This window comes from Scyliorhinus torazame, chromosome 20 (genome assembly GCF_047496885.1).
Source record: "Scyliorhinus torazame isolate Kashiwa2021f chromosome 20, sScyTor2.1, whole genome shotgun sequence".
Classification (NCBI taxonomy): Eukaryota; Metazoa; Chordata; class Chondrichthyes; order Carcharhiniformes; family Scyliorhinidae; genus Scyliorhinus; species Scyliorhinus torazame.
Genome location: NC_092726.1, coordinates 114607728 through 114620070, shown reverse-complemented (window position 1 = coordinate 114620070; position 12343 = coordinate 114607728). Strand labels below are relative to the sequence as shown.

At 46.8% G+C, this 12343-nt stretch overlaps 1 long non-coding RNA gene across 2 annotated transcripts in view; it reads left to right on the top strand.

Moving 5' to 3' along the window:
- LOC140397058 (uncharacterized) overlaps positions 1 to 10002 on the top strand; it is an 89096-nt gene extending 79094 nt beyond the window's left edge. The window contains exons 2-3 of one of the 2 annotated variants that reach the window (XR_011936690.1): positions 3643 to 8140; positions 9705 to 10002. This is a non-coding gene — a long non-coding RNA (uncharacterized lncRNA). Of the gene's footprint in view, positions 1 to 3642; positions 8329 to 9704 lie in introns of those variants that run through there. The other variant, XR_011936689.1, reaches the window with a different exon arrangement.
- Positions 10003 to 12343: the final 2341 nt, after the last annotated feature.

Genomic DNA, 12343 nt, shown 5'->3' with positions numbered 1-12343 from the left:
GGGAAATCTGGCATCATTTGAGAGAGAGAAAAAAAGCTCTCTTCCGATGCCAGATGACACATTGTCAAAGAGAGACAAAGAAAGATGTGAGCGAAATAAGTAAAGCGGAAGAAAAGAGAGAGACAGACGGACATAAAGAGTGAGAGAGAGAGAGAGGCATAGAGGCAGAGGCAGGCAGTCGGTGACAGAATGGAGAAATATAAAGAGGGGGAGGTAAAGGGGAGCGAGAGACAGTGAGAGAGAGAGAGTCAGTGTGTGACAGAGAGAGTGAGTGAGAGAGAGAGACAGAGAGAGAGAGAGTCAGTGTGTGACAGAGAGAGTGAGAGAGAGAGGCAGAGAGAGAGAGAGGCAGTGTGTGACAGAGAGAGTGAGTGTGAGAGAGAGAGAGAGAGAGAGACAGAGAGAGAGAGTCAGTGTGTGACAGAGAGAGTGAGAGAGAGAGAGAGAGAGAGTCAGTGTGTGACAGAGAGAGTGAGTGAGAGAGAGAGAGAGAGACAGAGAGAGAGAGAGAGTCAGTGTGTGACAGAGAGAGTGTGAGAGAGAGAGGCAGAGAGAGAGAGAGGCAGTGTGTGACAGAGAGAGTGAGAGTGAGAGAGAGTGAGAGAGAGAGTCAGTGTGTGACAGAGAGAGTGAGAGAGAGAGAGAGAGTCAGTGTGTGACAGAGAGAGTGAGTGAGAGAGAGAGCGCGAGAGAGAGAGAGACAGAGAGAGAGAGAGTCAGTGTGTGACAGAGAGAGTGAGAGAGAGAGAGAGAGAGAGAGAGAGTCAGTGTGTGACAGAGAGAGTGAGTGAGAGAGAGAGACAGAGAGAGAGAGAGCCAGTGTGTGACAGAGAGAGTGAGAGAGATAGAGGCAGAGAGAGAGAGAGTCAGTGTGTGACAGAGAGAGAGAGAGACAGAGAGAGAGACAGAGAGAGATTGGATAGAGTGAGAGATAGGGAGAAAGGAGAGGGTGAGGCAGAGATATGCAAAGGAAACAGTTATATAGGGAGACATGGACAGAAGTGAGCGATAGAAAGAGGGGCAAAATTGGGCAATGCGAGAGAGAGAGAGAGAGATGAGAGAGACACACACAGAGTTAGAGGGAGAGGGACAGGCAGATAGATGGAGAAATGGGAAAGAGAGAGCAGTTAGATAGTGAGATAAAGCCAGATGTGGGCGAAAGATAGCGGCGAAGAAATGAGACAGTGAGTGATAGAGACACAGAGATAGAGTGAGAGAGAGAGAGCAACCAGAAAGTGAGGCAGAAGAGCAGCTACAGATTGGAGTAATAGAATAACGGGGTATTAGAAGTGGAAGAAACAGAGAAACAGATACAGATAGTGGGAGATAGGAGAGAGAGAGACAGACAGAAAGGTGCAGAACAATAAGGGCATAGGAGAAATGAGAGAGAGCCAGACAGAGAGAGAGAAAATGAGAAAAATATGCTGAAAGAGAGAGATAGTTAGGGAGAGAGGGAGAGAGAGACAGAGACAGGGAGAGTGAGAGAGAAAAACAATAAGTGAGAGAGAGTGTGTGTGATAGAGAGAGGGGGGAGGCAGAGAGAGTCACACAGCGGGATAGGCAGATGCAGAGGGAGAACCAGAGAGATGGCTAAATGGGAGGGAGAGCAGTTAGATAGTGAGATAAAACCAGATGTGAGCGAAAGGAAGAGGGTGAGAATAGAAACTGAGAGAGAGCGAGAGACAGAGAGAGAGAGAGAGTGAGATAGAGAGCAACCGGGAAACGAGGGAGAAGCGCAGCGACACAGAGAAGTAATAGAATGACGAGATATTTGAAGAGGAAGAGATAGAGAGGCAGATACAGATAGTGGGAGATAGGAGACAGACAGACAGACAGAAAGGTACAGAACGATAAGGCGATAGGGAGAAAGGAGAGAGCCGATACAGAGAGAAGGAAAATGAGAAAACGAGGCCCGAAGAACAGAGGTACTTCGAGAGAGAGGGAGAGACAGAGACAGAGACGCAGAGAGAGTGCGAGAGAGAGAGACATTATAGTGAGAGAGAAGACCAGCGACAGCGAGTAATAGAATGACGGGGAATGGGAAGAGACAGAGAGGCAGACACAGAGAGTGGGAGGCTGACAGGGGGAGAGGGAGAAAGAGAGAGAGAGAGATAGAGGGAGACAGATATAGAGAGAAGAAAGAGAGAGATAGAGAGGGGGGAGGCGAGAGAGAGAGATAACGTAGAGCGACGTAAATGAGTGAGAGAGGGCAATAGTAATCGCTTTTTGTCACAAGTAGGCTTCAATGAAGTTACTGTGAAAAGCCCCTAGTCGCCACATTCCGGTGCCTGTTCTGCGAGGCCGGAACGGGAATTGAAACTACGCTTCTGGCATTGTTCTGAATTCCCCGCCACCTGTTTAGCCTACTGTGCGAAACCATCCCCTAAGGAGAGGTGCAGAGGGAGCGAGGGAGAAAGGAGAGACAGAGAGCATTATATAGAAAGACAAAGAGAAAATCTCAGCAGGTCTGGCAGCATTTGAGAGAGAGAAAAGTTAACGAGTAAAGGAGAGACAGATGGACAGAAAGAATGAGAGCGAAAGAGAGGCAGCGAGTAAGAGAGACAAATAGAAACAGAGACTCACAGTCGGTGACAGAATGGAGCAATATAAACGGGGGGTCAGAAAGGGGGGAGAGAGAGAGATAACGTGGAGCGAGATAAATGAGAGAGAGAGAGAGGGAAGGGGCGAGGGAGAGACATAGAGAGGGAGAAAGGAGAGACAGTGAGCATTATATAGAAAGACGAAGACAAAGATAAAATTCTGTAAAATCTCAGCAGGTCTCGCAGCATTTGAGAGAGAAAAAAGCTAACGTTTCGAGTCGACATGACACGTTGTCAAAGAGGGACAAAGAAAGATGTGAACGAAATAAAGGGTGGAGAAAGGAGAGAGACTGACGGACAGAAAGAGTGAGAGTGGGAAAGAGGCAGAACGAGAGAGAGAGACAGAGAGAGATGGACCGAGCGAGTGAGAGAGAGAGAGAGAAAGACAGACAGAGAGAGAGATGGGGAGACTGAGAGAGAGAGTGAGAGAGAGAGTGAGTAAGAGTGAGAGAGAGAGCGAGAGAGAGGGAGAGAGTCACACAGAAGGTGAGGCAGAGGCAAAGATAGGCAGGTGGAAAAATGGGAGAGAGAGAGAGCAGTTAGACAGTGAGATGAAGCCAGATATGAGCGAAATAAAGAGGGGGTGAAAGAGTCAGTGAGAGAGAGAGAGACAGAAAGAAAGTGAGAGAGAGAGGAACCAGAAAGTAAGGGAGACCAGCTACTTAATGGAGTAATATAATTACGGGGTATTGGAAGAGGAAGAGACAGAGAGACAGATACAGAGAGTAGGTGGTAGGATAGAGACAGATAGAAAGAGACAGAGCGATAAGGGAATCGGGAGAAAGGAGAGAGTCAGATAGAGAGAGAGGGAAACTGGGAAAAAGAGGCTGAAAGAGAGAGGCTGTAAGAGAGACAGGAATGAGAGAGAGAAGGGAGAGAGAGAGATGACTGATAAGCAGCGAAGCCGCGGGATTGTTGAGAAAGGCTTAGACGGCAGCGTGGCTATGTATTTAGTCAGATCATATTTTTTGGAAGTCAAAGACGAACAAAAGTTTCAGGAATAGATGATACCCTTCTCCTTTGCCACGGTTGCTTATTGCAGGGGGCATCGTCTCCAGTGACGGACAACGATGGAAATGGGCCTACATATGCCATCTTAAATCTGAAAGCGTTGAATCAGAATGAAGGCACCACATTTGATCGCGACGAGATTCCCGTTTATAGCGACGTGAAAAGGGAATAATGCTTCTCGTCAACATTAGACTTATCCGAGTATCAGAACCCATGGATGATGACTGCCCAGTACAGATGTAGACACACCGCATCTCCGAATTTAAGCACAGCAACTGGACTGGTTGTATTCCAATTGTGCGAACTCACGCGTCTGATTGCAATATAAGAAGCATAGATAATAAAAGCAGGGGAGGGAATTCTGCCCGTCGAACCAGTCCCGCTGTTCATTCTCATCATAGCCGATGATCAAATTCAATACTCTGATCCCGTTTCCCCCCGATATTCCTTAACCCCTTTAGCCCAAAGCGTATATCTAATTCCTTCTTGAAATTGCACAATGCGTTTGCCTCAACTATTTTCTGTAGTAACGAATTCCACAGATTCATAACTCTCTAGTTCAAGACATTTCTGCTCATCTCAGTCCTAAAAGGTTATCCTCAAACTCTGATCCCTAGTTCTGGACTCCCGCACATCGGGGAAATTCTTTCTGAATCTACCGTCTAATCCTGTAAGAATTTTGTAAGTTTCTCTGAGATTATATAAATGTGAAGTAATTCGTTTTGGAATGTCGAATTTGAATGACGAATACAGGGTTAACGGATTCTTGGAAGTGGGGAGGAACAGAGGGATCTTGGGTTCCACGTACATCGATCCCTCAAAATTGCCCCCTCGGTTGATAGGGTTGTTAACAAGGCGTATGGTGTGTTGGCTTTCATTATCAGGGGGATTGAGTTCAAGTGCCGCGAGGTTTTGCTGCAGCTTTATAAAACTCTAGTTAGACCACACTTGGAATATTGTGTCCAGTTATGGTCGCCTCATAATACTAAGGATTTGGATGCTTTGGAGAGGGTAGAGATGTGATTACCGGGATGCTTTCTGGATTGCAAAGCATGTCTGATGAAGAAAATTGAGGGAGCTAGGGATTTTCTCACTGGAGCGAAGAAGGAAGAGAAGTGACTCGATAGAGGTGTTCAAGGTGATGAGAGGCATGGATAGAGTGGATAGGCAGAGCCTTTTCGCCAGGGTGGACATGGCTGTCACGAGGGGACATAATATCATGGTGAATGGAGGAAGGTATAGGGGAGATGTCAGAGGTCGGTTCGTTACACAGAGAGTGGTGGGTGTGTGGAATGAACTGCCAGCAGAGGTGGTGGAGCCTCAGTCATTAGGGACTTTGAAGCGATTCTTTAACAGGCACATGGACAGCAGTAAATTGAAGGGGTGTAGGTTAGGTTTATCTTTGATTAGGATAAATGGTCGGCACAACATCATAGGCAGAAGGGCCTGTACTGTTCTATGTTCTATGAAATCTCCTAAACTCCAAATAATATAATCCTGACCGATTTGGTCTCCCCTGATATGACAGTCCCTCCATCCCAGGAATCAGCCTGGTAAACCTTCGCTGCGCTCCCTCCATAGCAACAACATCCTTCCTCAGATGATGACAACAACACTGCTCACAATATTCCAGGTATGGCCTCACCAACGCCCTTCACAGTCGCAGTAAAACATCCCTATTCCAAACTCGATCCCTCTCGCAATGAAGGCCAACATTCTATTTGCCTTCGTTCATGCCTGTTGTACCTGCGCGCTTAATTTCAGGGACTGGTGCACGAAGACACCAAAGCCACACTGAATATCCACATCTCTCAAGTTACACCCATATAATTAATAACCTTCCTTCCTAGTTTTGTTATCGAAGCGGAAAACCACACATTTATCCACATTATGGTGCATCTGTCATGCCTGTACCCACTCACTCAGCATGTCTAAATCCCGCTGAAGCATCTCTGCATCCTCCTCGCAGCTTACCCTCCGACCAACTTTGTATCATCTGCAAATGTGGAGATAATACATTTAGTTCCCTCGTCCAATTCATTAATATACAATACCAACAGCTAGGGTCCTAACAGAGATTCATGCAGTATCCCACTAGTCACAGCCTGCCAGGCAGAAAAGTACCTACTTATTGCACATTTTTGCTTCTTGTCTGCGCAATCCAATTGTTATCCATCTCAAGACTTTACCAGTAATCGCATGTGTTTTAACTGTACATATTAATCTGCTATGTGAGACCTTGTCGAAAACCTTCTGTAAGTCTACATACACCACACCCTCTGGTTCTCTCTGGTCAACTCCATCAGTTACATCTTTAAAGATTCCTAGTAGATTTGTGAAGCATTATTTTCCCTTCGTAATCCATGCTGACTTTGTCTCATTATACCACTGCTTTCCAAATGTTGTGCTATGAAATCCTTGATAATGGACGACAGCAACCTCCCTATTCCCTTCGTTAGGTTCACTGGTCTATAGCTCAGTTTTCTTTCTATCTCCTTTTTTTCACAGGGTGGATTTACATTCACTACTTTCCAATCTGGAGGAACCATTCCCTAGCCCAAAAAACTTGGGAAATGATCACCCTTTTCTAGGGCCTTAAGTATTCTGGGATGCAGATTATCGGGCCCTGGAGAATTGTCCGCCTTCATTACCATTAATTTCCCCCAAACCATGTATTTTCTAATACTAATTTCCTTCAGCCCCTCACTGAAACCTGTGTTTTTCAGAACTTCCATTCACTCATCCACCCGCCCAATCCCCGCACCCCCATAATCTTCCCTGCACATCCCTGGACACAACAGGCAATTTAGCATGGCCAATTCACCTATCCAGTACATCTTTGGACTGTCACATGCATCTATGATTCCTTGTCTAATGATATTCCGAACTTTACCGTTGCAGTTGGTGGTCTGTATACCACTCTACGAATATTTGGTTTTTGTAGCAAGCTACATTTTAGAATTAAATTAGCTCCCTTGATTTTATTACTTTTGCCTGGAATTGAAGACGAAAATAAATCAAAGTTAATTGAGAAAAAATGCGAAATGTGATTTGATGGCGCCATGCCTGAAGTTACATTTTACATCGGCTCCCTTATTGTGTAACAGAGGCCTATGAGAAAATAGGCCTTAGAGAAAACTCCGTGAACGCAAAGATTCTCTCCAAGCCCACTCGTACCACACAAAACGTCTCCTGACCGTCAAGATGCACCGTGAGCCATTGGGCAATGTGATCATTCCCGTACATCAGGGCCTCCATTTGGAGGGATCAGACATTGACAAAGGAATCCAGCATCTACTCCAATGCACCAGTGCAGTGTTCAAACGGCTGAGGAACAGAATGTTCGAACACCTAGACCCATTAATCCAGCACCGAGATCATGGTTTCCAGATCAGCCGTGGTCTTCGCTTACGTGTATGCATCAGAAACATGGCCAATGTACAACACACACCTCAAATCACCGGAGCGACATCACGTACGATTCGTGTCGTACACTAACAGGTTAGCATACCAACGTGAGCGTCCGCTCCCAGGCCATAATCTCCAGCAAAGGGATACTGGTAACGCTCCACCAGCTGCGATGGGTGGCATACAATGCCCGCATGCCCAACATAAGGTCATTATCCAGAAGTGTCATGCAGCTAATTGTGATTTATAGGGACAACTGGATAGTAACACCCCAGACCATTTGTAAAGTGACACTCTCTGTCCAAATCATTTCGCTGGGTATTTTCCAAGCAAGGATTCAGCTATTCCTCTGAGTGGTTGAGGGCGCACTTATGTAAAACTAAAGTCTCCACCACCCATATAATACCGCAATGTCTATTTTGTAAGCGATTTAACTCGTGCACACATAGGCACCTAGAATGATGCCAGGCACAGCAGGCAATTCAAGCATCGTGTGCCTGCTCACGCCCAGGACTGGCAGTGAGGGGGCGTGTCCGCGTGGATTATGGAGGTTAAATTGTAGAATGTGTACGCCTACCTCTGATGTGCAGCACTCCCTCAGTGCTGACGCCAGGGGGAGTGTGTCGGCCAGGTTTATCGAGCTCAAGTCCACCAGTCTAAGCATTTACCTCTGGCAGTGCAGCGCTCCATCAGTCCTGGCACCGGGAGGCGGAATATCAGCTCAACATGTATTACCCATCCCTAATTGGCCGTTCGGAAGTTCGTTACTGAGCTGCCTTCTTGAGGCGTTGGAGCCATACGAGGTGTAGATGCAGCAATGCCATTGAAGCTTTCTAAGTGATCATTTTGAAATGTAGGTAATCGTCATTTTGCTTGTACTGGAGCCACTTAATGTAATCCTTGTGTCGAAAACCTGAATACTGTTACATTTTGTTCGCTGGTCATTTTAAATGTTTGCAAATTCTTTCAGATATTTTATAAATCTAGTGCATTTAATTCAAAAACAAAATGATTGGTCTGCAAGGTAATAATGCCGAGCGGTAGCTCCTTGGAATTATGAAGCAATATTCACCCATCACTTTTGCAGGCAGCTGAAGAGTCTGTCGATATATCAGGGCTTGGTGAGTTAAGTCCACAACACGTTCAAATGTGTATGTTCCAACACGTATCTAGTGATTCACAATTCAATGATTAAAAAGGAAAAATAGTATTTTTTTTAATTTCCAAAAGCCCTTCCATCGCCTTTGTAGTTAATCCAGAGAGTGAGCTGTTTGATATAAGATTTAAACAATGCTCAAGTTCATTATTATTCCCTGTTTTTGGCTGTTTATTTATTTATGTGGATATGTATGTAGTGATGTGTTTGGAGAGACAGCTGAACAGGTCTTATGAAGCCAACGCAGCTATATTTCTATCATGCTCCTCACTGATCCCTACTGTTGGCCCACAGTGCCCGGGATCACAATGCAACTGAATTAGCCATTAATTCTGATAGAAATCTACGAGGCCTTTTGTTCTTTTCATACTGCATAATTACAGGTTTGTAAGTTGCAACACAATAATGCTTCTGTATAACCAGAAATAATATGAAATTTGCATGGATAAAATTGGTTTGATCTATCTCTTCATTCTCTTGGTGAAGAGAGATGTGAATCATTTGTTTATCACATAGCTAATGTCCTCGGGCGTAGCACACAGATTTCTCCCTTGGTCATTGATGAGCCCTACTATTTCCCTGGTCATCCTATTGCCACTGATATACTCATAAAATATCCTGGGATTTTTCCTATTTTTACCAACATTTGCTCCTCAATTTTGCACTGACTATTTGGGGATCTTTAGTATTATGGAATCTCTACAACGCAGAAGAAAGCCATTAGGCCCACCGAGTCAACAACGTCCCTTGGAAAGAGTATCTTTCTTAAGCCCACACGTCCAGTCTCGCCCATAACCCAGTTAAGAATATTTGGAACACTAAGGGGTAATTTTCCAATACCAATCCACCTAATCTTCACATCTTTGGACTGTGGGACGACACCGGAGCACACAATGGAAACCCATGCAGACACGGGGAGAAAGCACAAGCGCCGCACAGAGAGTCACCTGAGATCGGAATTGAACCCGGGTCTCTGAAACTGTCAGGCACCACTGTGCCACCGTGTCGCACTATAGTAAACACCTAGCAACGTAGCTGTCCTTTTTTGTATTCCTGCGCTCGACCCAAAAACGTCATTTGATCACCCTTCAAAGATATAATCTTACTGCAGCAACTGCGTCCTTATCACACAATGCAATGTCTCCTCCTCGTTTACCCGGTACTCTGTCGTGTATGAAGATTCGATACGCCGGGATGTTGAACTGCCAATCCTTCCCCTCACGCACCACGTCCTTGTGATAGCTATGTATCATAATTCACGTAATTACATACTTATATCAGACGTACTAGGCTATTAATGTGCAGCGGTTAGATGATGTTACAGGGTTAAGGGGATAGGCTGGGTGTGGGTCTTGGTTGGCTGTTCTTGCAGAGGGTCGCTGCAGACTCGAGAAAGCGAATAACCTCATCAAGCACCGTCGGCATTCTATGCAATTATGGGAGTAATCATCAATATTAACCATTGGGAGCTTGGTGGAACAAGTGAGAAAGTTCTGTTCTTGATTTTAATCCATTATGAAATATTGCAGAAATTCAACACGTCTTCGACAGAAACCACTGCAGTATTCTTCCTCTTTACGGGGTTGAGCTCTATTCCCAGGATGAACACAATGCCAAAGACGAACATGGCGCCGAGACACAAACGAATTGTGAAAAGTATGGACGATTGTTATAACCTGCCTGCTTACCATTGGCTGGGGACTAATGAAAATCCCACAATCCTGTGGGAGTATGAGCTTCCCCAATGAGGGGGGCGGAGAAAGCATTAGCAGACTCCCTGTATAAATAAAGCTGGCCAGTTTGGAACCAGCAGGAAGGAGGAAGCAGCAAGGGAAGTTGTTGCTGCTGTTATATATATATGTTATTGTAAATAAATGTTATTATTTGTAACCTTGAAACTCGTGCTGGGTTCTTCGTGGCCCTCACAAAACTGGCGACGGGGGTTAAAGTGAATAGCTGTCTACACTGCTGAAGCCACCTCCCTGGATTTTTGTTGGATACAGGTTGGAAGTTGTTTTCTATTATATCATGCCTCTGTACGGACGTTTGGATGTTTTTGATGTTGCGCTGGAAAGCTGGAACCAGTAAACACAACGGATGCGTTACTATTTCCGGGCAAACAATATCACCGAAAACGAGCGCCAGGTGGTCATATTGCTCACCGCCTGCGGCCCGCATACGTTTGGGGTGATTAGTAGCCTTACGTACCAAGCTGCGCCGGACACCAAAACGTTTGATGAACTTGTGAATATAGTGGGGCAATATTTTAGCCCAACCCCGTCCACGATAGTCCAGCATTACCGGTTTAATACCGCTGAGAGGACCCCTGGAGAATCCCTTGCCAATTTTCTATCCAGGCTACGCAGGATTGCGGAGTACTGTGACTATGGTGAGACCTTGTCAGAACTGTTACGCGACCGTTTGGTTTGCGGTATTAACAATGCGGCCACCCAGAGAAAGTTGTTAGCTGAGCCAACATTGACTTTTCAACAGGCCATTCAAATAGTATTGTCCAGAGAGAGCGCAGAACGAGGAGTACAGGAGCTACAGGGAATGGAAGTGCATGCCTTGGGGCGCATCCCCTTCCATCCGAAAACGTCCCCCCGCACTCCTGCGGTACCTTGGGCGAGGCAACGTCCGGACCGACGCCAGTGGTCGTCGGACATTCCACCCCGAAGAGAGCCTTCTCTAGAGCCAATGGATGCCGAGCCATGTCCGTGTCAGACTTGTAGGCGCCGACCATGTCGCGGACGGCGGTCCAGGGTGCGCCAGAGGCGCCGTCGTTCCAACCGAAACTGGGACCAGCCCAGGGGCCGTACCTTCCATGTGGATGAACGTGCGGCGACTACTCCTGAGGAATTGGAGACGGAGGACGGCTGCCTGCAGCTGCATTGTGTGGCAGCTCCCCGTGTGGCCCCCATTAAGGTGACAGTACGGGTCAATGGCCACCCGCTTCAGGTGGAGTTGGATACTGGCGCAGCAGTCTCCGTGATCGCCCAGAGGACATTCGACCACATCAAGCAGGGTATACATACCCTTACATTAACCGACTCACAGGCCAGGTTGGCCACCTACACGGGGGAACCACTGGACATTGCAGGAACTACAATGACCTCTGTTGTTTATGAACGCCAGGAGGGGCGTTTCCCACTTATTGTAGTGCGCAGCCATGTGCCCAGCCTGTTGGGTCGGGACTGGTTGCGCCATTTGCGGTTGTAATGGCAGCACATCCTCCAAACAGTTTCGGAAGGGTTGACTGAGGTGCTAGGACGATACCCAGATGTATTCCAGCCTCGTTTGGGGAAAATAAAAGGGGCCGTAGCCTGTATCCACGTCGAACCAGGAGCCACGCCGCGCTATTTCCGGGCGCGCCCGGTGCCTTACGCCTTGCTCGAGAAGGTAGAAGGGGGGCTCACTCGTTTGGAGAGTTTGGGTATTATCAGGCCCGTCCGTTTTGCTGACTGAGCAGCACCAATTGTACCTGTAATGAAGCCAGGTGCCACAGTTCGCTTGTGTGGCGACTATAAACTTACAGTGAATACAGTTTCCCGACTCGACCGATATCCAATGCCTCGCTTAGAGGATCTCTACGCAAAAATTGCAGGTGGACTCTCGTTCATTACTCTATGTAATGATTAATACACACCGGGGCCTATATGAATATACACGGTTGCCCTTTGGAGTATCCTCTGCCTGCGCAATTTTTGAACGTGTTATGGAGGGCATTTTGAGAGGTTTCCCACGTGTGGCTGTCTACTTAGATGGCGTTTTGATTACAGGCACGTCTGAGCAGGAACATTTGGAAAATCTGGAGGCTGTCCTTAGACGCCTTTCGGAGACTGGAGTCCGTTTACGTCGCACAAAGTGCGTATTTCAGGCAAAGGAAGTAGTCTACCTAGGGTATCGGGTGGACCGCGAAGGTTTGCACCCCGTCGCAGAGAAGGTGCGTGCAATTCAACATGCCCCCGCCCCGACTGACACTTCGCATCTTCGTTCTTTTCTCGGTCTTGTAAACTATTACGGTAAGTTCCTCCCCAATCTGGCAACTACGCTGGTCCCTTTGCACCTTCTTCTAAAGAATAATCACACCTGGGTTTGGGGTCAGCCGCAAGAAACCGCTTTCCGGTGGGTAAAGCAACAATTGTCGTCGTCTGGGTTACTAACCCAC